The 22,043-nt window shown below is 41.3% G+C and overlaps 1 protein-coding gene and 1 long non-coding RNA gene across 3 annotated transcripts in view; one reads left to right on the top strand and one right to left on the bottom strand.

Moving 5' to 3' along the window:
• The window catches only part of FRS2 (fibroblast growth factor receptor substrate 2), a 39,941-nt gene extending 23,806 nt beyond the window's left edge, over positions 1-16,135 (bottom strand). Inside the window, exon 1 of one of the 2 annotated variants that reach the window (XM_028745530.2) lies at positions 15,907-16,135. The gene's annotated coding sequence lies outside the window, so the exon portion shown is untranslated. Of the gene's footprint in view, positions 1-1,229; positions 1,365-15,906 lie in introns of those variants that run through there. The other variant, XM_028745531.2, reaches the window with a different exon arrangement.
• A 36-nt stretch (positions 16,136-16,171) lies between these two features.
• LOC144328966 (uncharacterized) lies at positions 16,172-20,527 on the top strand. The gene is made up of 2 exons (XR_013394349.1): positions 16,172-17,552; positions 18,141-20,527. It is a non-coding gene; the product is annotated as an uncharacterized LOC144328966 (long non-coding RNA).
• The last annotated feature ends 1,516 nt before the right edge of the window (positions 20,528-22,043 follow it).

Here is a 22,043-nt window from a genome sequence, read left to right as displayed (position 1 = left end):
GTACTTTTCAACGCCACCCCCATTTAAATGTTTTCATTTTGACACTTTTTTTTTTTAATATAAACTTAAACTACTCTGATTATTTATACACTTTTTTATTCTTAGAAATACAAACTTACTGCAAAGCTTTAAAAACTTATGCTCAAATATAAGAGGGAAGGAGAAGGGAACCCATTTTAATTTTTTGAAGTACACGTAGTGAAAGCAATCAGATTCTTTTGTCTTCCGCATAAACCTATAGTACAGATTGTTGTATATATGAATGGAAGCCTTCTGCAAAAAAAATCTGAGTTCAAACTCCATTTCATGAATTTCTGATAGCCAACAAATGTATTTTTCCTGAATCAAGATTATAGAAACACATTTCAGTTACTTTGTAAGTTATCTCATAGAATACAATTTGTCTGTTTTGACTTTTACTGGTAAAAAGAAGGGGGAAATGCAGTCCAGATACCGAGGTCCTTTCTTAATAAAGATAGGAATGAAATTACAAATCCTCCAACTGTCCCTGCCAGACAAATACAGATAATGAGCCATCTTTATTTCAAGTGCTCAAAGATGTCCAGTTCTGCCCATTCACCCTCCCAGTTTTTACTGCACACTAGGCTTTACTTGATTAGGTAAAAATCATTTCTTTTGTGACCACTTAATTTTATTGCTGAGATAATCAAAAGGTACAAGGCCATAGCATGGGCTAACACTCCACGGCTCTGAAAAGAAGGATGGCCAACTTCTTAAGTCTGTGAAGATCTCTCCATTAACAGTGGTAGAAACACTGGAGAAGATTTTAACAGGATTTTATGAGGTTAATATCAACTAAGCACTTGTGCGCCACCTGGAAAGCACACAATACAAATGCAAAGAACTTTACAACCTACAAGTAGGCATTGCCAAAGCATTCTGCTTTCTATTTACATGCTTTTTTGAATATGAAATGTCTTATGAGTATTTGGGGGGGGGGAACCTTCCCACACCTATCAAGAGGTAATCTTTATGCTGAGAGTTCTTATACTTTACAGTGCTAGCATACTAATCTTGACTTGTCAAAGAAACCAATAATGAAAGCAAACAAGCAATAATCTCTACTGGGTGTGACTGAAACATGTAAACATCAGTACTGAGTCAAACAGGGTTTATTACTATTGCAGTACACAGAAAGTAGTAGTAGTAGCAGACTTAAAATTGGGCCTTATGCCATTTACAATAATGCACACACAAAAGCCAGTCACCTGTTTTTTCTTGTCTCCTGTTCCTAAATCTGGCTGCACATCAGGGAGAGCCTCTCCTTCCATTCTGGCAACCATGCCATATCCAATTCAAATAGTTCTTACTTGCTTTTCTTATTAGTTTACTGGCAGTCAATACATTTTTCTGTATCAAAAAATTAAATCCACAAACTGTTCAGGAAAAAGTAATTGCAAGGACAGAATACGTGTCATTATGCTTCACTGTCCAATGCATTTCTCTTGCAATTGAAATTGCTTTCATGCTGCATACAGAGTTGTCTTAGGACATTGACACCTCAAGATAAAAGTAGTTGCCTGGTGGGGAGGGGAATATTTCTTGTTTGGATACTTCTAGAATCCAAAGAGATATTTAAGCTTAGGCTCTGTTGAACTGGATAGGAGGACTAGTGTGTCATCTAACAACAGTTTAAGATTCACAGAATTGGAAGCAGTTCTTTATTTTCACTGCTGGTGCCAGAATCCTCTCCTTGACAGAAATAGCATGCCAAAAGTACTTATTAAGGAGTAAGATAATCCAAGTCAGTTCCCATACAAATATTTTCTTGTAACCCCAAATTTTCTGGAAAGTATTGTTGGCCAAAAGCAGCCTCTACAGAAACTAGTGAGTTAACCTTGTTGGACTGTGATGACGCAAAAGTAGCTCCAACATGCTATCCTACCGCTTGTCCAGCACCTAGTACTACTTGGGAGAGACAAGGGGACTCTTCAAATACCTTGCAGACCTCCAATAAGCTTTCTTTTCCCTGTCTAGCCACAAAAGCATGCCAATCTTTGTTGTTTACATACAAAGCAGAATCCTGCCGGAAATCCCTAGTTCTACAGAAAAAGGTCCATTCTAATATCCCATCTGTGAAATTTCAAATTCTTTAAACAGGACACTGTGAAGGTACACTCACAGACTTATGAACCCAGCTCCTGACAGTCATAAAATCATAGAGTTGTAAGGGGCCCAAGGGTCATCTACTCCAACCCCCTGCAATGCATCTTCCTCTATATAGGTAAAGGTAAAGCGACCCCTGACCATTAGGTCCATTTGTGGCTGACTCTGGGGTTGCAGCGCTCATCTCGCCTTATTGGCCGAGGGAGCCGGCGTACAGCTTCTGGCCAGCATGACTAAGCCGCTTCTGGCGAACCAAAGCAGTGCACAGAAACACCTTTTACCTTCCCGCCGGAGCAGTACCTATTTATCTACTTGCACTTTGACGTGCTTTCGAACTGCTAGGTTGGCAGGAGCAGGGACCAAGCAACGGGAGCTCACCCCATTGCGGGGATTCAAACTGCCGACCTTCTGATCGGCAAGTCCTAGGCTCTGTGGTTTAACCCACAACACCACCAGCGTCCTACTCCAATTAGAGATCAACAAAATTTGTGTTTGCCACCAGCTTTATGCCTCCCTGAAGGGAGAGACAGGGCACCTTCAGTGCCTCTGAAGTCCAGTGCGACTGAGTCTGAGCTGAAATGGGTAGACATGGAGGAACACTTGATATGACTGCAGCAAGCAACTTTTCTTTATTATCTCCACTCTATAGCTGCCTTTCTACATATAGCACCAAAGGTGGCTAATGGTAATAATAAAAATACAGTAAATCCATTTTATAGTTAGTAGAGAACACAAATCAAAGCCACAACACATATAATAAGATGAGCTGTAGAACCTATTAAGGCAAGCTGCAAATTAAGAAGTCAAGTCAGCTGAACCGGCCTGTCTAGGTTGCTTTTTTAAGTCTTTGTCAAGACAGTGGAAGGGCACCTGAAATTGGCTAAGCAGCCTTCCTAGGGAGGGACTTCCAAGCTTTGGGCACAGCCACCAAAAAGGCACCAAGCCCTATTCACTAGGAGGTACTGTACATAATTACCAAAGACCTGGTTTTGCTCCCATGGTTCAAAGACAGCCATTGCCGCCATAAATGTCTCAATCTGTAATGGTCAGGAAAAGTGGGAGGGTGGGAAAATTGATGTTCACACTTGCCATAACACTTGCCACATCTCTGAGAAAAAACAGCATCTAGGCTCCAAGGAGAATGGAGTGTGTAGTTAAAAGGTATGAAGTCTGCCTATCAGCTGAGTGAATTACTCACCAGCAAGCAGTGCTTAGCTCCAACATTGAGAATGGAATTCATTCTGGAGAGGTAGAAAACTAACTGGCAACTCCCCTAAGGCAAGTTCTCACCCAACTGTCTTAATAATGGTTCAATTTGCTTGTGGTTTCCAAGATTGCCACCTGGTGAATCCTTAGGAAGCCAATTTTCAAATTATGAATGCTGGTGCAACAAAGTGGAGAATATACCAATAATTGATCTGAAAGGCATCACTTTTAATATTAAGATAAACTTGCTATACTTTTTAAAATTTTGTTCATTTAGGGAATAGCAGCAATGCCATGAACTCAACATCAAATCAGCTATACTGTATATGGAAATGCTGATAAGTCTGCCTCTTACAGGTATTAAGGAAGCTGTTGTTCTGAATGTTTCATGAAACAATCATTTTATTCTTTCTTACTACTGATTTTTGTACACTGCTATGGGAGTCTTCTCTGCTAATGAGCAGGGTATAAATGCTTCAGATAAATACAATCTATTCACAAGAAAGAAAGAAAGAAAGAAAGAAAGAAAGAAAGAAAGAAAGAAAGAAAGAAAAGATGTTCATGTCTGAAAAATAACCAGAGTGGAGTACACAAGGTTTTAAACAGAATTTAAGATTGATCCCTTGCAATTTACTTTAGGTGAAAACTTTGCATCATTATTCCTAAACACATGACACAAAGTCAATCTGTTGAAACTAGTGGAACAAACTTCCACATACTGGGGGAGGTGGATTACAGTATTAGTAATTCCACACTGCACAAGCCTTTAGATCAGAGCTGGAAGAATGTTTCAGATTCTTAGACATGAGCCTCAGATTAAGGACTATTTCTGCACGTAAACACGTTTGAAGCTAACATTTATAAGGTATAATGTACTTTAAGAGTCTTACTAGGCTGTTCCTGGCCCAGAGCTAGCTAGGCTTTTGAATAGCCTTACTCTTTTTTACTCTTTTTTTTCTTCCAGCCACTAGTAATGTTCCACATATTGCAGAATACTTTGAAATTTCAACTCTTTCAAGGCAAGCAGGCAAAGGTGGAAAGAGGCCATTAAGTTGCTGATCCAGAAATGCTTCTAAACCCTCAGCCTAATGTAGGGGTTCCCAAACTGTGGTCGGCAGGCCATGGGCTTCATTCAGGTGGCCCACAACATCTCTGTTAATAATTTGATACAATAGAAGAAATTAAAGAAGCAAGAAAATACAATAAAAAGCATACAGCATCTAGCAAAATGCACCGTGATTGCTACAGCAGGCAGAAATGTCATTAAATGATCCACGAAAACCCTTAGCGATTTTCAAGTGGTCCATGGAGGGGACGTTTGAGAACTACTAGTCTAGACTCTAGTATGTATAGCCTGCTGACGAATCAGGCAACAGAACTAAAACAGTCGTCGTGTTATTGTGTGACACAAGAACATTAGAAAAAGTCTGCTGTTGGAGTTGTCTTAAAGCATTGCAATATCTAAACAGCAATTCTCTACACATGGCAGGGCAGTGGGCTTTTGCACCTCCAATATCCTATGCAATTGAGAAGTAAATGTAGTCACTATGCCCCACTGGGCATGATGTCACATCATGTCAAGTTAGAAAACTTATTCTCTTGTAGTTTGTTTGTTTTTAAACTTCCACCACTTTATTTTGAGTCAACTACGGTCCATCAGTCAACTAAGGCACAGTTCTTTTCCATATCAACAGTCCAAATATCTTCTCACTCTGATCTTCTACATTTCATGAACACACACTTCATATACTGATTTCCTGCTTCCACCTATCCTTAAAGAGAAATACAGGGGAAAAATCCACCTTTGTCATTCATAGCTGACGCAGACTGATACGAGGCTGTTTGCAAACAATAATTAGGAGCAAAATCCCCAAACCTCCAACTCTGGCCCCAGCACATGCTATCTGCCATGGAAATTCACCTTGCATCATTTCTAATTACTTATTCACTTGCTTTCTCAGTCACATTAACTATACAACTAGCGCAAACGGTACACCCACACCTCTACGGAGTACAGGGGTCTTTCTTTGGCTTATCTCTTTAAGCCACTGGTCATGCCAGGTGTGCAAAAGGTTAACTCTGTAACAGACATGCAAGAAACAATTTGTTTTGTACAAACAGTACTCTTAGGGTACATACAGTGAAGACAATTATGCACTATGCACTTTAAAAAAAAACAGAATCTCCACACCAAGAAAAAAATGAACCAGGCATTCACTCTTAATGTTACACTTCTCCTGCATGTGTGTAATTTGCTAAACTCCTATTCAGCATTACTTCTACAAATTTACGGTTTGGGATTTTTTTGTCTGTGCTGCACATCTTTCATGATAAGGAGATGGTGTTAAGAGCAAGGATGCTAACAACTGTGCAAAACAGTAATAAGTAACTTTGCATGGCACACAAGCTCACCCACCTAGCCCATTTAGGAGCAACGTAGCTTTGTCACAAACAGCATCTGCAAGTGTTCAGATAGCTCTAAAATCAGGAGGAGGACTAGGAGGAGGAGGAGTCTTTTTAAAGATGAGATTCTCAGGACTGTGAATACACTGACATGAAGAAGACAAAGAGCTGTGCAGTTACTGTGAAGGTTGATAAACTTGTCTCTCATTGAGATTTTTCATATTAATGTAATGTACAGTATCTGTTTTGTAGGAAACCATGGCGAAGTCAAAATCATCATCCTCTGCAAACCCCTTTGAGAACATGCTATTCAAACTAGCTTAGACATTTACATATTAGGCTTGCCGATCAGAAGGTCAGTAGTTTGAATCCCTGTGACAGGGTGAGCTCGCGTTGCTCAGTCCCTGCTCCTGCCAACCTAGCAGTTCGAAAGCAAACAAAAAAATGCAAGTAGATAAATAGGTACTGCTCTGTCAGGAAGGTAAACGGCGCTTCCGTGTGCTGATCTGGTTTTGGTGTTCTATTGCGCCAGAAGCGGCTTAGTCATGCTGGCCACATGACCCGGAAAAACTGTCTGCGGACAAATGCTGGCTCCCTCTGCCTGTAAAGCGAGATGAGCGCCGCAACCCCAGAGTCGTCTGCAACTGGACTTAACTGTCAGGAGTCCTTTACCTTTTTACAGATTATTCATTTTGAATTAAAAAACATAGTCCCTCTCCTCCCCAAGCTAAATTTGAATTGGTGGGGGTGGGGGGCTTAAAAGACAGAGGGCAGTATCCAAGTAGTTCTGTTACCATAAGAAGAACTTCCTTCCCCCTTCATCTCCCCATGTGCCTGCCACACTCTCCCCAAATCTGCTCAGAGGGTTGGGAGAACCCCAATAACATATTTAGGGGATGTACAGGGAAATGAAGTTCCACTGCATAGCCAGAAGTCCCTACACTAATGGAAGCATTTCATTGGATACTTCATATATCTTCCACTTGCTGAAATAAAAAGGTCTTGTTGTGCTGCCTGAAATATATTCAGAATTATCAGGGCCAATGATTAAGAGTTGCAGAATGGGCTGGAAAAAGGGATAATGGAACAGATTTGACCAAATGAAACTTGTAGAGAAGCTTAGAGGGCAAAGCCATAGTTCTAGCCATCATCACTCAGTGCCAGCCAGACTATTTGTTGTGGTACTGCTGTCAAAATTGGAAATGGTTACATTAATTATTACTAGTTAATACTATTATTCTTTATATGATTTCTTACCCACCCTTCACCATGATGTGCCAGGGCAGGTTACAACAATTTAATTTAAGCAAACCTCACCCTTATTGAAATACAACACAATAAAGCCAATAAAGTTAGCTAAGCATCACTGGACTGTCAATATTTCAGTCCCGAGCTGGAAAAATATTGTTCTCTTGCAATATGGTTCTCTTCTCCCATCCCCCCCCCAAAAAAATTTATTCAATGGGTTGGTATTTTTTCTTCTTCAAAATATTCTTTGAGAATGGCAAAATTCATTATCAAAAATTAACTACCCATCAGCTGACACAGAATACCAGAAAAACAAAATAGCTCTGCAAGAGGTGTTCCAAGTTGCTCTGGGTTTCTGTTTGGAAAATAAAATGCAGAGTATAAATAAAAACTTAAAAACACTTTAAACAAAAACTTTAAAAACAAAGCTTTTATTTTGTTACATAAAACTTCTGAAGTATTTAGCAGTGTAACCTCAGATGGACTTTGTCAAAATAAATAACTACATAAACAAACAGTATGGTCCCTTGAACAGCCCACTCTCAGCTAAGATTCCTCAAAACATGTTTGGAACTGACTCAAATAAGGACATTTAAACAGGCAATTAATGAAGTCCATGCATATTATTCCAATAATATTCACACTGAGAGCAGGCTATTGTTCCCTACTCAGACCTTATTGTTTAGGTTTTTCCATGGTTTAGTTTTTTCTCCTCCCAGGAACAAGTCAAACAAACCTAAAACCACTTGCAGCTACATCTTTTTAATTGGTGTAGTATACAACCTACTTTGGAAAAACATTTGGCACAGATGAACCTAAGTGCTTAGTTGCTCAAATACAGTCTCTTATTTATCCCTCCCCACTAGGAAAGCTTGATATTTTTCAGTGCATAAAAGCTAACACTATTTTCAGCTCTTGGATTAAATCCAAGTTTTGACATTTTCAGTGACTAGCATTTGTACATATTTGTGATGGAAAAGCAAAACACAACCCTGATGAATCACACACATTTATTTAAGTAGTTGCTTAAAAGTGAAATATTTATTTTTTTAAAAAAGGTTATATAATCCAAGGACTTCCATCCTAAAACATGCTTACTCAGAAGAGAACCCCATGTCTACATAGCGGGATCTACTAGAACAGGGATGTCCAACAGGTCGATCCCTGGGAGGTTGCAGTTGATTGCCATCGATTGCAGGCTCATTTTCCTTTGCTTTTGCCTAAGAGCACCCGGCTCAGATTTTTTTGTATGTTCTCTATTGTGTGTTTGTGAGTATTGGTATGATTATTTTTATCCTGACTTTCCATAGTTGTCCTCTCACCACCATTTTATTCCCACTACTATCCTAACATGTAACTCATTAAGTCTTTTGGTTAAGCAGGAATTTGAACTTGTGTCTTAATCATCTGAATTCCAGCAGTCTAAATATGCCACCACCCAGGCTGTGACTAGGTGAGTAATTCTCAGGTTAATCACAACAATAAGCCAACAAAGGCTTATTGTAATAAAGCTGTTATAGATTTTATTAAAAATAAACAATTAAGCTGAAGTCACAGCAGGAAAAAGGGTAGTAAGTAAATGTAATAATTCCATGAGAAAAGTGAGCAGTAATCATGACTATGGGCTTTGACTTTTGCAAGATAAATGCAGCTACCTGCCACTAAACTAAGGTTGTTTTTAATTTTAAAAAATCACTGTAGCATGATTTAATTTGTTACAGATTAGCATGATCTAGTAACTAACAGATCAGTTACCGTAATCTAAAGCATATTATACATGTCAATAATTAAGAAAACTGATTAAGAAAATTGCCCTTCTCTGTAAATAACCCGTTTAAAAATGGGAAAGAGAAGAGTGAGTACAGTCCAAATTTCTACTCTAGCTTGGAGAAGTCCCTCAAAACAAGGATCTGAAAATCTTAGGTAGTAGGTATCGGCAAATTGTAAACATATACCTTGAAACATCCACTATGACTTCAAAAACTTTCACCTCACAAAAAACCTGAGCTAAGATCATTCTATGCAACAGGTTTCTGGATGTTACTTTGCAACTACATAACAGACATATAAGCTATACATTACAATTGAAACTTATTCGCAACCACACATACTCTTCTGCTTCCATCTTCCATCAAGAAAATCTATTGTCTACAACCGAACTGTATGTATGATACAACTCCATTTGCTCAGATTCATGAGACAGACTCTGATAGCTTACAGTTTAGACCTATCAAATGAAGTGAGAAAGCAGATCTACAAGGCCAGATGGGACACAGCAATAATCTACTACTGCACAGCCAAAGAAGAAGAAAAAATACAGAACCTCAGCTGTTCTAACCTACTGCTCCCAGCTAAACCACTAAAATGTGTCAATGATCTACCGCCTATCCTGCAAAATGATACATCCCTCTCAAAGGTTTGGATGGCAGACCTGTACTTGATTACAGCCAGCCCACCAAGCCAGTCTAAAAAAACTACTTACCAGCAACAACAGGCCACATAACAGACACACAAATAAAGGGACCAAATTTGGCAACAAACTGAGATGCCAACTTTGTCCCCACATGTACTCAGGCAATGAGAATGTCAATCACAACATTATGTTAATCACTGGTGTATCTTCCAATGCCCTGCTGCATTCCTTCTTTATGCAAGAAAAATAAACGGACACAATCTGACATCAGAAATGGAAATATCCAAAAACCAGTGAACATTTCAACCCACCAAGACGCTCTGAAACTGACCTTAAGGTGGCCATATTGAATTAAAAGAAAAAGGAAGACTGCAATGTGAAACCACCAAAATGCAACTCATCAGACAATTCAATTTCATCAGTTCCGGCTTGAATTGAGATTATGATTTGTTATCACACTATATTTGTTAATAAACTTACCAACTCACCAGTAATGCCTGGTTAACTAGACAGGATAACTATTTTTCCTTTGAGGACATCACCGTTTTCTATTCTCCCTGATCCCATCATCCTCTGAATTCACTCCTCTACATCCACCTTCCCCCATTTATATGTGTGCTTGCCAATTTAGGGTTACACTTGGCTACCATTCTGGAATCAGACTAAGAAAAAGCTCCAATGCAGACCCACACATTTCTACTTTCTATGCTCACCATTGATGATGCTATTTGGCCACCTTTCTCCCAACCTCGGAGTGGTAGTGGTGGGCAATGATCTCAGCCTGCTCAGAGCTTCAATATTAGGTGAAAGAACTGGAGCCAGAGCAACTCAGTCACACAGTGGCCAAAACATCTAGCTCCAGACCTTACAGAAAGGGAGGTAGAAAGGTTATTTGGCTGCTGTTGGCCAAACAACAGCAATTGAAGGATTTTACATTTTTTTGACTTTGCATCCGAAGCCAGCCAAAAACGGTGGAGCCCCGATAATATGAAATACAATTATATGACTAACATTTTCACAAGTAATAAAAACTGATGTTCCTTAAGCAGCTTTGAGAGGCTCACACACCACCTTCTCAAGGAATGACCCATCCAGCTGCCTAGGCATGCTTTCCCCCCCATTTGGCATCACTACTACTGATGCAGGAGCTTTTTCTCTCCCACCCACCAGCATATTTTTAAAATAAATAAATGAAAGCATTCAATGGATGGTAAAAAATGTTCGCTAGTTGCAAACACACAGTTCAGAGTGTTTGCAATTAGACAGGTATGAAAACTAAATTCTCTGCAATCCAATCTGTTTCACTTTCCTGTACCACTAAATAAACAGCTTGCCACAGCTGCAAATGGCAGATATGGCCATTAAAGTAATGCAGCAAACACTAGATAATTTTTCTTTAAACATTTTTTACATAAAACTCAATTTGACATTTCTTAGAAAGAGCCAATTTTTCTCTTGCCCTAATTTTTTCTACCCTTCTTCCATCTCTGAAGTAGGCAAGAGATCACTGAATGACATCTCTGTCTTTACTGACTGAAAGTCCATGGCATTAGGTGCCCCATAGAAACAGGGGGGGGGATCCATTCCATTTGAAGTCTTTAGACATCGTTAAAGAGAAGTAACAAGAATAATTCATGCACTTAATGTCACATGTGCAGAGTAATACTATTTTCACATTACACTGAGTGGGACCAAAGATATTACAACCTCTATGCTAGCAGAGCAGCTGACTTGTTCAATGCATGCTCGTCCCAGGAACAGAGGGGAAATATGCAACCAGGAAAAAAACCCTTAAAGATGCAGAGTTCCTGTAAACAGCATCCACCACTCAGGGACTCTGCTGACAACACCAACATGCCACCCATAAAGGCAACCAATGAACTCACAATGAACACACCCTGCACCACCAAACGCAATATGACGCCATAGCACCAACAGCACACAGGAAGCATAGATCCTGCTATTGCAAGTTCCCAGGCAGCCCAAAATATAGGAGCTCAAATGGAGTTACCCTTCTCACAAGTACTAATTTATGACACTTAAAGGGAAGGAATAATAAATACAAACACAGCACCCTCATAGCTCCCCGGGATAAGGGTTTAAGCTCCACCCAGGAAAAACAGGATTGTATCCAATGCAACACTGACTCAACGAAGCTCACACAAAGGGAATCCATCACTGCACCTCCACTGCAATCCATTGAAAAGCACCTATCAAATGTTGGGGCATTCTCAAGAAAAGACTGGGATGATGGCACAGAGGGCTGAAGCAGGGAGGATGAACGAGGACAATATGGTAGAGATACCTAACCCCACATCCTAGGTCTTACCTGAAGATCCACTGACCCTCAGGAGAAGCTTCTGATGGGTGAAGGGGTTGAAGGAGGGACAGGAGATGGGGAATACCCCTTATGCTAGCATCCTTTACCAAATGCTGCACTGGATGCAACCCAATTGGTTGTGTCAAGTTCGGGGCAAAGACTTTCCCAGCAACAGGCAAAACACACATTTTTGAGTAATTAAAATTATGTACATAAAATATTATATTAACTATGAAGTAAAAATGCTTTAGATGAGAAAATCATGTTATTTCCCCCCCCATGCTATCATTCATTAATTTTTATTAATGTAGACATGTAATTCCAAATGCACATGAGTATATTTATACCTTTACAACAACTAAAAACAAATAATAATATTACATATTTTAAAAGCTAATTGAGTCCAACTTAGGAAACTGAAGCCTACATTAACATTGGATTAGCCTTCAACACAAACAATTTACAAGCTCTTACCTCTTTGATTAGTTAATCATATTACATATGAAAATAACCTTTCTACAGGTGTGTAATGTGTATCAGCATAAACTTGCATTGACCTGGTTGTACAAGTTGTACACTGCCAGATGTTCATTCAGCATTCCAAGATTTTAGTGATTATCACTTAGATTATGCCACACCCCTGGCCTTGCCTTTAAAGAATAATAATAATGCTGTCATTCTCGAAACAGAAGTCATCTGAAAAACTTACTTTAAAAAATTGTAACCAGCCTGAATTTTTTTTAATCAACTTTAGAAAAAGTGCGTATTTAAGTAACGCAGGCAGTTAATTAAAAATAAGATCAAGTTACTTTAGAAATAAGAGTTCAACAGTTAAGGAACATGGGTGCTTTCTGTACCCTCTGTACATAAGAACACAAGAGTCCTACAGGATCAGACCAAAGGCCCTAGCCCAGCATCCTGTCCTCAGACTGGCCAACCAATTGCCCATGGGACACCTGCAAGCAGAACCTGAGCTCAACAGCACTTTTTTCACTAGCAATTCCCAGGAACTGACATTCTGAGGCACGTTGCCTATAACAGTGGCGGCAGAACATAGCCATCATGGCTAACAGCCACTGATAGCCTTATCCTCCATGTATTAATCTAATCCTCTTTCAAAGCCATCCAAGTTGGTGGCCATCAGTATCCTTTTGTGGAAGCAAATTCCATAGTTTGACTAAGCACTGTGTGAAGAAGTACTTTCTTTTGTCTGTCCCAACCTGAATCTTCATTGGATCTCCATGAGTTCTAATATATTCTGTGTCTACTTTTCTCCACACAATGCATAATTTTCATAGAATCAGAGAGTTGTAGAGTTGGAAGAGACCCCGAGGGTATTTTGTCTAACCCCTTGCAATTAAATGTCTATCATGTCCCCTCTGACTCATCTTTTTTCTAAACTAAAATTCCCGAAATATTGTAACCTATCCTCATATAGGAGTTGCTCCATCCCCTGGATCATTTTGGCTGCCCTCTTCTGAACCTTTCCCAGCTCTGTTATAGCTTTCCGAGGTGAGGCAATCAGATCTGTACACAGTATGCAAAGTGTGACCACACCAAAGATATGTATAATGGCATTATGTTATCAATTTTCAGTGCCCTTCCTAATGAACCCTAGCATGGAATTTGCACTTTCTACAGCTACTGCACATTAAGTCCACATACATCTGCATCCAGTCATCCACTACAATCCCAAGGTTGAGAACATTTGAGTTCTTTAAGAACTTACAAGTAGATGCCATCCAGACCCAGTGATTTGTAAGTTTTTATTTTTGTCAATAAGAACTTTGTCTCATTGCACTGCTATTTGCCACTGTTCCTCAGACTCCCTTTCCATTATAGGGACCTGCCAAACTATCTTATGCTGTGAAGAAAAAGATGCAAATAAAATTCATTCAGCTTCTCCACAACTTCCTTATCTTCCTTTAGCACACCTTTGAATCCTTTCTCATTAAAAGATTGAACCACCTCCATAGATGGTATCCTGCTATTTAGTGTTTAAGAGCATGCTATCTGACCACATTTGAACTTGTGCCTGCTGCCTTAAGAAATGCCTTTATGGTGCTCAGATGACCGCTACAATAAGGTTTCATATGACAGACTCTGCATATGTGACCAAGCACAGGTGGGAGACATCACATAATACTTGTCAATCTTTGTGCCTGTCTAGTTGGCCCTGCACATGGAATCAGCAGCATTTCACAAGAATCTACTCCGAAAGTCCTGGCTTTCAACACCCTACCTAGCAATCTAAATTTTATTTCCAGGAACTCTCAACCACATTTCTCCATGTCACTGGTGCCAACATGCACCATGACAACTGCCCTCCCCCAAATCCTATCTACCAGACTATCTAGGCAACAGACGTCATCTGCAACCTTCATTCGAGACATGCAAGTCACCCTGTTGTCTGCACATCCATCACAAACCCAGCATCTATGTCAGGCATCCCCAACCTTCGGCCCCCCAGATGTTTTGGACTACAATTTCCATCATCCCTGACCACTGCTCCTGTTAGCTAGGGATCATGGGAGTTGTAGGCCAAAACATCTGGAGGGCTGCAGGTTGGGGATGCCTGATCTATGTTCCCAATGATCATCACCCACTACCAGGATCTTCCACCTGCTTGCAGATAAGCAGCTTCCTCAGAGAGACACCTGTCTTCCCCAAGATCCTCCCTGTCCATGACAGAAGGCAAGCTGTCATCCTGGGCATGGGACACACCTATCACATCCCCAAAGGGGACTCAACTAACACTGATGTGATTAAAGATTAAATTTATATTTCAAATATAAGACAGAGTTTAACTTGTACCCTTCATTCCAATGTTCAGTATTGCATGCCTCTACTGAATTGTTATTGCATTCTTCCAAGCAAAAATAAATAAATTCTACCCCAAATGTATCTCAGTGTGTCCCCAAACATGTTCATGTGTGTGGTGCAAAAAAAAAAAAAAGGCACTTAAGTATGCTTCCCTGTATCAGTTGTTATAAAAAATTCTATGGGACACATTTTTTATCATAATACTTTCTATTTGCTGGTGCAGAACAAAATATTGCCAACACCAGAGATCATTTTTTGTCCTCATCTCCTTTTGGTTTTCAGAATAAAGTCTTTGTGTGGGCACTTAAATCTGTTTCCCTAAATCCATGTTCTTCTCCTAACGCTATACATTAGCTGAGATGAAAAAAGGCCTATATTCTCAAAACAAAATTCAGATTCAATTGGTATTCATTTTGTCCCATAAGTTTTTCATGCACAGCGGGGCGCAGGGGACACCCCCCAAAAAAATCTCTAGATGGTAACTAGATAAAATGTGAAGGCATTGCTATATTTTATGCAAGTGACAACATTCTGGAAGAATGCAGTTCTACTTCTGCGTAAGTTTTGTCATGAAAAGGCAGGTTAAGTTTTTTTCCAGGTGAAAACAATATACATGCACTCACTGCCTTTCTACAGCCAAAACACACCTAAGCAACTTTAACCACGGACAAACGGGAAGGAGTGAATGGTCTATGGAGGTTATTCTCCACCCCTAGCTAGGTAGGATCCAGGGACAAACTGCCTCTTAACCAAAAAAACCAGGAGGAGAAAGACGCTAGACGACCCCTGAGACCTACACCTGGGAAAGAAACGCTTGGCGTCAACACACCTCGACGGTCGCAGCCTCCAAGGCAAATCACCCCGCGTGATTACAGGACCATCCGAGCCCCGGGAGGTGCCCAGCCTTAAACCGCAGTCAGGGCGGCAGACTGTTTACACCAGTCCGCCGCCGCCACTTACTCACCCCACCAGAAGCGCTTCACGTTCTGCACACCAAGCACTTTCTCTCACTCACACACACACATTCCCTCCCTCAGGCACCCGCCGCCCTTCCCACCCCTCTGCCCCCTCTCCCGAGCCTTGTCCCGGTGTCTGCAAGAACCGCCGCCGCCTTCCCGCTTCTCTCCCTCGGCTTCTCCTCCTAAACACTGAGGGGGAATGGGCGGGTTTTTTTGGGGGGGGGGAGGAGGAAATAGACACACACACACACACACACACAGCCCGCCTTCCCACCCCGCCACCTAAAAAAGAAAGCGGAGAAAGCGAGCGGAGAAAGCGGAGGGAGCTCCCCGCAATGGAGGCGCCCGGCCCGGGGCAATGGGGGGGGGGGACTGCCGCCGCCGCCAAGGCAGATTTCGGCGCTTACCTTCTTCATGAGGCCAAGCCACCTCCGGGTGGCCGAAGGGAGCAGTCCGGAGGAGTCCTTCGCTGCCTGGTCTCCAACCCCGAGAGCTGCCGTTTCCCGAGAGCGGCAGCCACAGGCCTCGCTCTGGGCCGGACTCTGCCCAGGACAACTTCCTAGGCCAAGCGGGCAACTCCTTCCGGAGCAAAGGAACAGAAGGGCTGAAGGGAGAAAAGAGCGCGAGCGGGGGCGCGGAGGGGGGGGAGGAGGGGCGGGGGGAGAGCGCCGGTCTCCCTCGGTGTGGGGCTCCTCGCCCTGCCCAGGAGAAGAGGGAAGGGGGAAGGAGAGAGGAGGTTGGCGGCGGCAGCAGCAGCAACCGCCACCCACAGACCGCCTAGGCCTCGCCTTCGAGGGCGCCACCTTTCGCCGTTGCTATGCAACGCCTGCTTTGGGGATGGCGGGGGGGGGAGGCGTTTTGCAAGCTCCTGGAAATCACAGCACCAGGAAAGGGGGGCGCGTTTTTTTCAGGGCGGGGAGGGGTCACTGTGAGCGCGACGGTTATCCCCTGATTTGCATGTCAACGGAATCGGCTCCTGAATAAATACGCTCGGGCTGCATTCCTATGCAATTCTCTCTTTGCTGAGGGAATTCAGTCAAGAGTCCTGCGCGGCTCCTTAAAAAAAGCCTAGCTAGCGAGTTTTGTTATATCGTGGTTTTGAGTCCACGGAAGCTTATGGCATAATAAATGCGCTGGTCTTCTTACGTTCCACACAGCTCTCAGTTGGTTTTGCTATAAGACTTACTACTACTCTTGATTTCTTTTTTTTTCTTTTGAGCTGCCATGCATAGGGTTACACTGTTAAGGTCACAATTGATAAAACAGTTTACATACAAGTGTACTGGTTTCTGTGGTTGATCTTCGCATAATCCCTTCTTTCCAAGGGCATGGGGGTCAGTGTTTAGGAAGAAATGGGAGGCTGCATTTTTACCTTAGATTTTACTACTACAACAAGAATAATAAACAAAAACCACTGGAAACTCAAGAGATAATTTCAGCCACAGAAATAGACGTTATTTTGCATCTGATGAAATTGATTCTAGGCAGGGGGGGAAAACACCAATAAGACTGCAATTCTTAAACTTCCAAGGGACAAAATTCCCTCCAACTCAGTGGGGCTTGCTTCCAATATAAGATTGTGCGGGAATATCTGTTAACCTTTGAGATGCTGCAATATACTCTTAACGCCAGATAAATGCTGGTGTGAGGTATTCTGATCATATTTCCTCCCTGCTGATTTAACACAGATTATCATTATGTTAACCCTAGTTTTACCTTTAACACCCTAGTGGCGTCCAAACTTTTTTTCAAAGAGGGCCAGATTTGATGAAGTGAAGGGCCAACCAAAGTTGTTAACCTTTTTTTAGGATTGAAGTTGTTGAGGGTTTTTTTAGGATTTTACCCCAGGAAATAAACTGCCGCAGGGGCCAGATTAAACCGACCAGCAGGCCGGATTAGGCCCCTGAAACAGACTTTGGACATGCCTGCCCTAAATGGTATGGGGCTAATATACCTTAAAGGCTTCCTGCTGCCATACCTAGAGATAAATTTTGACATGTAGGAGCTCATCATCATTGTTCCCATAGCTACACACTCCAAAGATAATGTAAAGGTAACTACGTTGGTCCATGAACAAATGCGTACATACGGTGTGTATTGTGTGTGTATGTTCATCATACCACAGAGCATGGATAATACCCATTTTATCGATAACACCCATTGGATAGTACCCATTTTATTAGAATCAACTGGCAGTCATATAATACTGAATTGCCAATGACTGGTGGAGCAATAAGCAGGCTGGACTTTGGCTAGGAAGTCCTGGATTCCCATCTCTGATGAGCCATCAAGTTTGCTAGGTGACCTTGGGTCAGTCACTGCCTGAGCCTAGCCTAAGGGATCATGTGCCAAGCCGGAGCAATCCCCCAGCCCCCCAAAGTTTACAACATTGGTATGGTAAATCACCTGGAGGTTCATTGATAGAAAGGCAGGATATAAATATTTTAAATAAAACAGAATGACATAATTTGAAAATAGTCATACTGGCACAATGTGCACAGTGAGCAAAACTAATCACAGTTAATACTTAATTTCACCAAAATGGATTATTAACTTATTATTCAAACTAATACTGAATTTCATCTGAATTACTATCCAAACACTGAATTTCATCTGAATTACTATCCAAATTTATTTCCAGTTTTACCACTTGTGATGGCCTGGGACTTGGGCTCAGGCTCAGAACCAGAGGAATCTCAGTCCGCACTGGATCCTTTGCCTCAGGCAGTGTCTGAACCAAGTCTGGGGCCTGATTCTGAAGAGCCCCAGTCTGCACAGATTCCCCTGCAACAAGCACCAGCTGGGCCAAATCAGGGGCCCGAGCCTGTCCTGGCTCCAGATGTGGGGATTACCTCGTTGCCTTCAGCTGGGCAATCACTTATAGCTGCTCCACTACCAGTTGGGTCAGGAGAGGCTGAGGCAGCCTCTGGGTCTAGTAACCCACCGACATCTCCCAAGCTGCAGAGACTAAGGTCTGAGAGAAGGAGAGACCTTAGTGCTCATAGGAGGAGTACTCACCTTCAGGCGAGACAGGGAGGTGAGTCACCGGGGGATCAGGACCGGCTGTTACCCCGACAAAGATAAAAGGCTGTCGGATCCCGCCCCAGGTTGTGGGAGCAACATTGCTGTTTGCCAGAGAGCCTTTGCCTGTCCTTGCCTGGTTTCCTTCTTCGTGTCCTGCCTTGGTCCTGTCAGACTGAATCCTCGCGGAACCTTTGGATTCACGACTGGACCTGGACCACGTGGCTCAGGCTACCCCCAGCCCAGCACACCCCTATTAACTGCCCCTGTTATATCTATAAGATGTGTAAGTTGGTCCTTTGTGTGTTGATTCCGAAGTATGCCCTACTGAATTTAATGGGGCCTAGTTCCAAGCAAGTGCACATAGGATTCCTACAGCTGTTACTTTATGCACACATTCATGGAAGAAAGTCTCCTGAATTCAGTGGGACTTGCCGTTTTGTAAACATGCATTGGATATGGCTGCTGGTTTGTGCCTGTAATTATTATTTTGTATTATGTTATCTGTTCTATGCCTTCAAAGATTCCAGCGAAGCAATATTGGAGATGAAGAAATGCCCCACAATCTGGCTATGGAATTCTCTGGCACTCTCTGAATTTTGTCATATTGCTAGATCTCTGGTGCTTATATAACCTGAATCTTCCGAGAAAAGTCAAACCAATTAGCGTGTGAAAGCTAATTTATGCTATTTATGCTATTAGACGCTTGAACATTAAATGTTGTCTTGGTAGCTATATGCTTTCAACTGCCACATTGTTTTCCCCTACTCTATTTCATAAAGTGTATGAATAAAAACTACTAGGAAATAGCATTAGTAATATAATCAGATTTGAGTTACAATCTCTGAGTGAATCTGAATTTAGAATACAGTTTATCTCTGTAGATCATGGCATAGGCATAAGATTGACATAACTATAATATGACACTATATCCTCCATGATACCATCAAACAAGCCTCTAGCCACCTGCTGAAAGGCATTCAGGAATATCCTGAGTTCACACACATCTGACTTAAGGATCAACACATGCAAATTTAGTTGTCAAGTGCAGGATACTCAAACTCCTCAATGAGATCCATGCCCTCAATGAAGGTGATTTGAAGGCAGGTCACAGACAGAGATGCCTAGGTTCAAATAATTGCTCCCTATCAAAGTTTTTCACCCTTTTGTTAAGCAGACAGGATGGCTTTTGTCACTATTCTGAAAGGACTTATGGAAATTGTTGTTGTTGTTGTTTAGTCAATTAGTCGTGTCCGACTCTTCGTGACCCCATGGACCAGAGCATCTTCCACTGTCTCCCGGAGTTTCATCAAATTCATGTTGGTTGCTTCTATAACACTGTTCAACCGCTTATTTCACAACCCTCTCCCCTTTCCACTGGCATGCCTTGGCAAAAAGGTATTTAAAAGCCTAGATTCAAAGGCTAGTTGGCTCTCATAGCTCCAACAGGGCAGCACTTACTCAGTGCTCCCCAGGACTCAGCATACTTGGGCTTCGCTCTAAGGGCAGGTATACTCACCCCTCCTTCTACTAGTGTGGGTTTATTATGGCAAAAATGTCATGCCCATGCTCCTGAAGGCCTTTAGAATAGTTAGGGAATCTTTTACTCTTTAATTAAAGTGTATATGTATTGTAATTTGCTACCTGCTTAGACTGTAACTTTGCTGTCTAAAGCAGCATTTTTACATATTCTGTCACTCCTATTTTCTATAATTATTAAAATTAAATAGACATGTGAATTTATTATTTACCAAAATTATATATTTAGGAAACAATTAACTTCAGAATTTATTGATAGGAATGTATCTAGTCTATCCGCAAGATTCTTAATCATTTTTAGTACAACTGGAACCATTATTCTATTTCATTGCACAGTGTTGGATAACCAGGAATAAGCTGTTGTTAACAAATAAAAATCTGTATATCATTTATTTCTATCTTGCTTAAGAGTTAACTTTCTAGTAGTTTTGTTAAAAATAAATAAAGCCACAACCAAATATCCTGCAAGAGGGTAGCCTTCTTAGGTCTTTTGTTCTGCATCCTGATTGTAGCCATGTTCTGGTCCGTACTTTTAAGTATGCTTTGCATTGCAGCCTTAAATTGCTCACATATCATTGTCTGTGTGGTTGGGGCCTGCATCTGCTTCTCTTTCTCCCAAGGCATCTCAATCTTGACCTGTCATGCCCCTATTATTCCAGTCCTTGCACTCTTAAAAGAAAGAACAGCTATTGTGGGGTGCTTTTGTGATGGAGATTAGACTGCATAGACTACATATTTTCACCTGTGACCTATATTGTTTTAGAAAGTAGCCAGCCCTGCAGTCTAAAGAGCAGTCAAGCAGCATAACTTGTTTTTACACTGTGGAATATATCTGGTAAATAAATTGTTCCTTATTCTTTCCCATGTTCTCCTTTAGTTTGCAGGAGTTGCTCACCAGATGATTTCCCACAATCCCTTGTGGCGTGTATCTGAGAGATGCACTCCTGCGCATGAAAAACAGGGCTGCATTTAAAGTAGTATAAGCACCCTCTGCATCTTTTTTGGACCCCACACATTACGCTTTTCTCTGATGGCAAAAACACACTAAAATAACTACTGTGAAAGCAGGCAACCTTCCATATCTGGCATGTAATTTACCATTTTTCTCCTATTACAAGCATTGTGGCTGGCGAAACCCAGCCAGATGGCCGGGGAATGGATAAAATTATTATTATTATTATTATTATTATTATTATTATTATTATTATTATTATTCTGTTCTTTAGAATACTTCCAGGCAGGTGGGAAGAGAGCTATTCCTTTTATGCCATATGATAAAAAGGTACCACATTCAGACCTCTGATAAATGATGAAGAATCTCAATTTAGGCAGCAGGGAAAGTTAACTCTGCAATTAAATACTCATAGATGATTATTACTCTGCTGCTGTCCTGTCCCTGTCCCCATCCCCGGCAAAGTACTACACTATCACTTACTGAGCACAATGGTTAATCGGTTCCTTGGGAAATAATTTCCACATATTTTTAAACAATGTCCCTCTCATCTGAAAGTTGCTAACTAGCCAGCGATGTGATCTTAAGTATGGTTACTTCTCAATTCCACGGGATTAAATGTAGTTACTCCACGGTAAATTTGTTTAGGATTGCCATCTAGGAATCCTGTGGAACCAAACCAACAGAGACTATTCTATATAACAGATATATGCTGAAGCAGCAATATTTCCTATCATGAGAGAGAATGCTGTACTTTTATCCTTGCATGTACCATTCAGATGACATGGTATATACAATGGTGCATGATGTCTCCTTGGCCAATATATATTTCTCCGCAACTATTTTTACACTTACAAAGGATGATAAGAGCTTTTATTACAATGTATTCCCGGAACAGAAAATACAACTGGGAGATATCTATCAATGAATCTATAATAACCTCCTTACAGAGTTAATATCTACAAACATTTTCTCCTCTGTGAAATCTGGTAGTGAGGTTCTGTCAGCAGACCAAAGCTCTCACCTCCTTGT

The sequence above is a fragment of the Podarcis muralis genome, chromosome 10, assembly GCF_964188315.1.
Source record: "Podarcis muralis chromosome 10, rPodMur119.hap1.1, whole genome shotgun sequence".
Classification (NCBI taxonomy): domain Eukaryota; kingdom Metazoa; phylum Chordata; class Lepidosauria; order Squamata; family Lacertidae; genus Podarcis; species Podarcis muralis.
The sequence above is the reverse complement of the archived record's forward strand: the minus strand, read 5'-3'. Positions and strand labels throughout refer to the sequence as shown.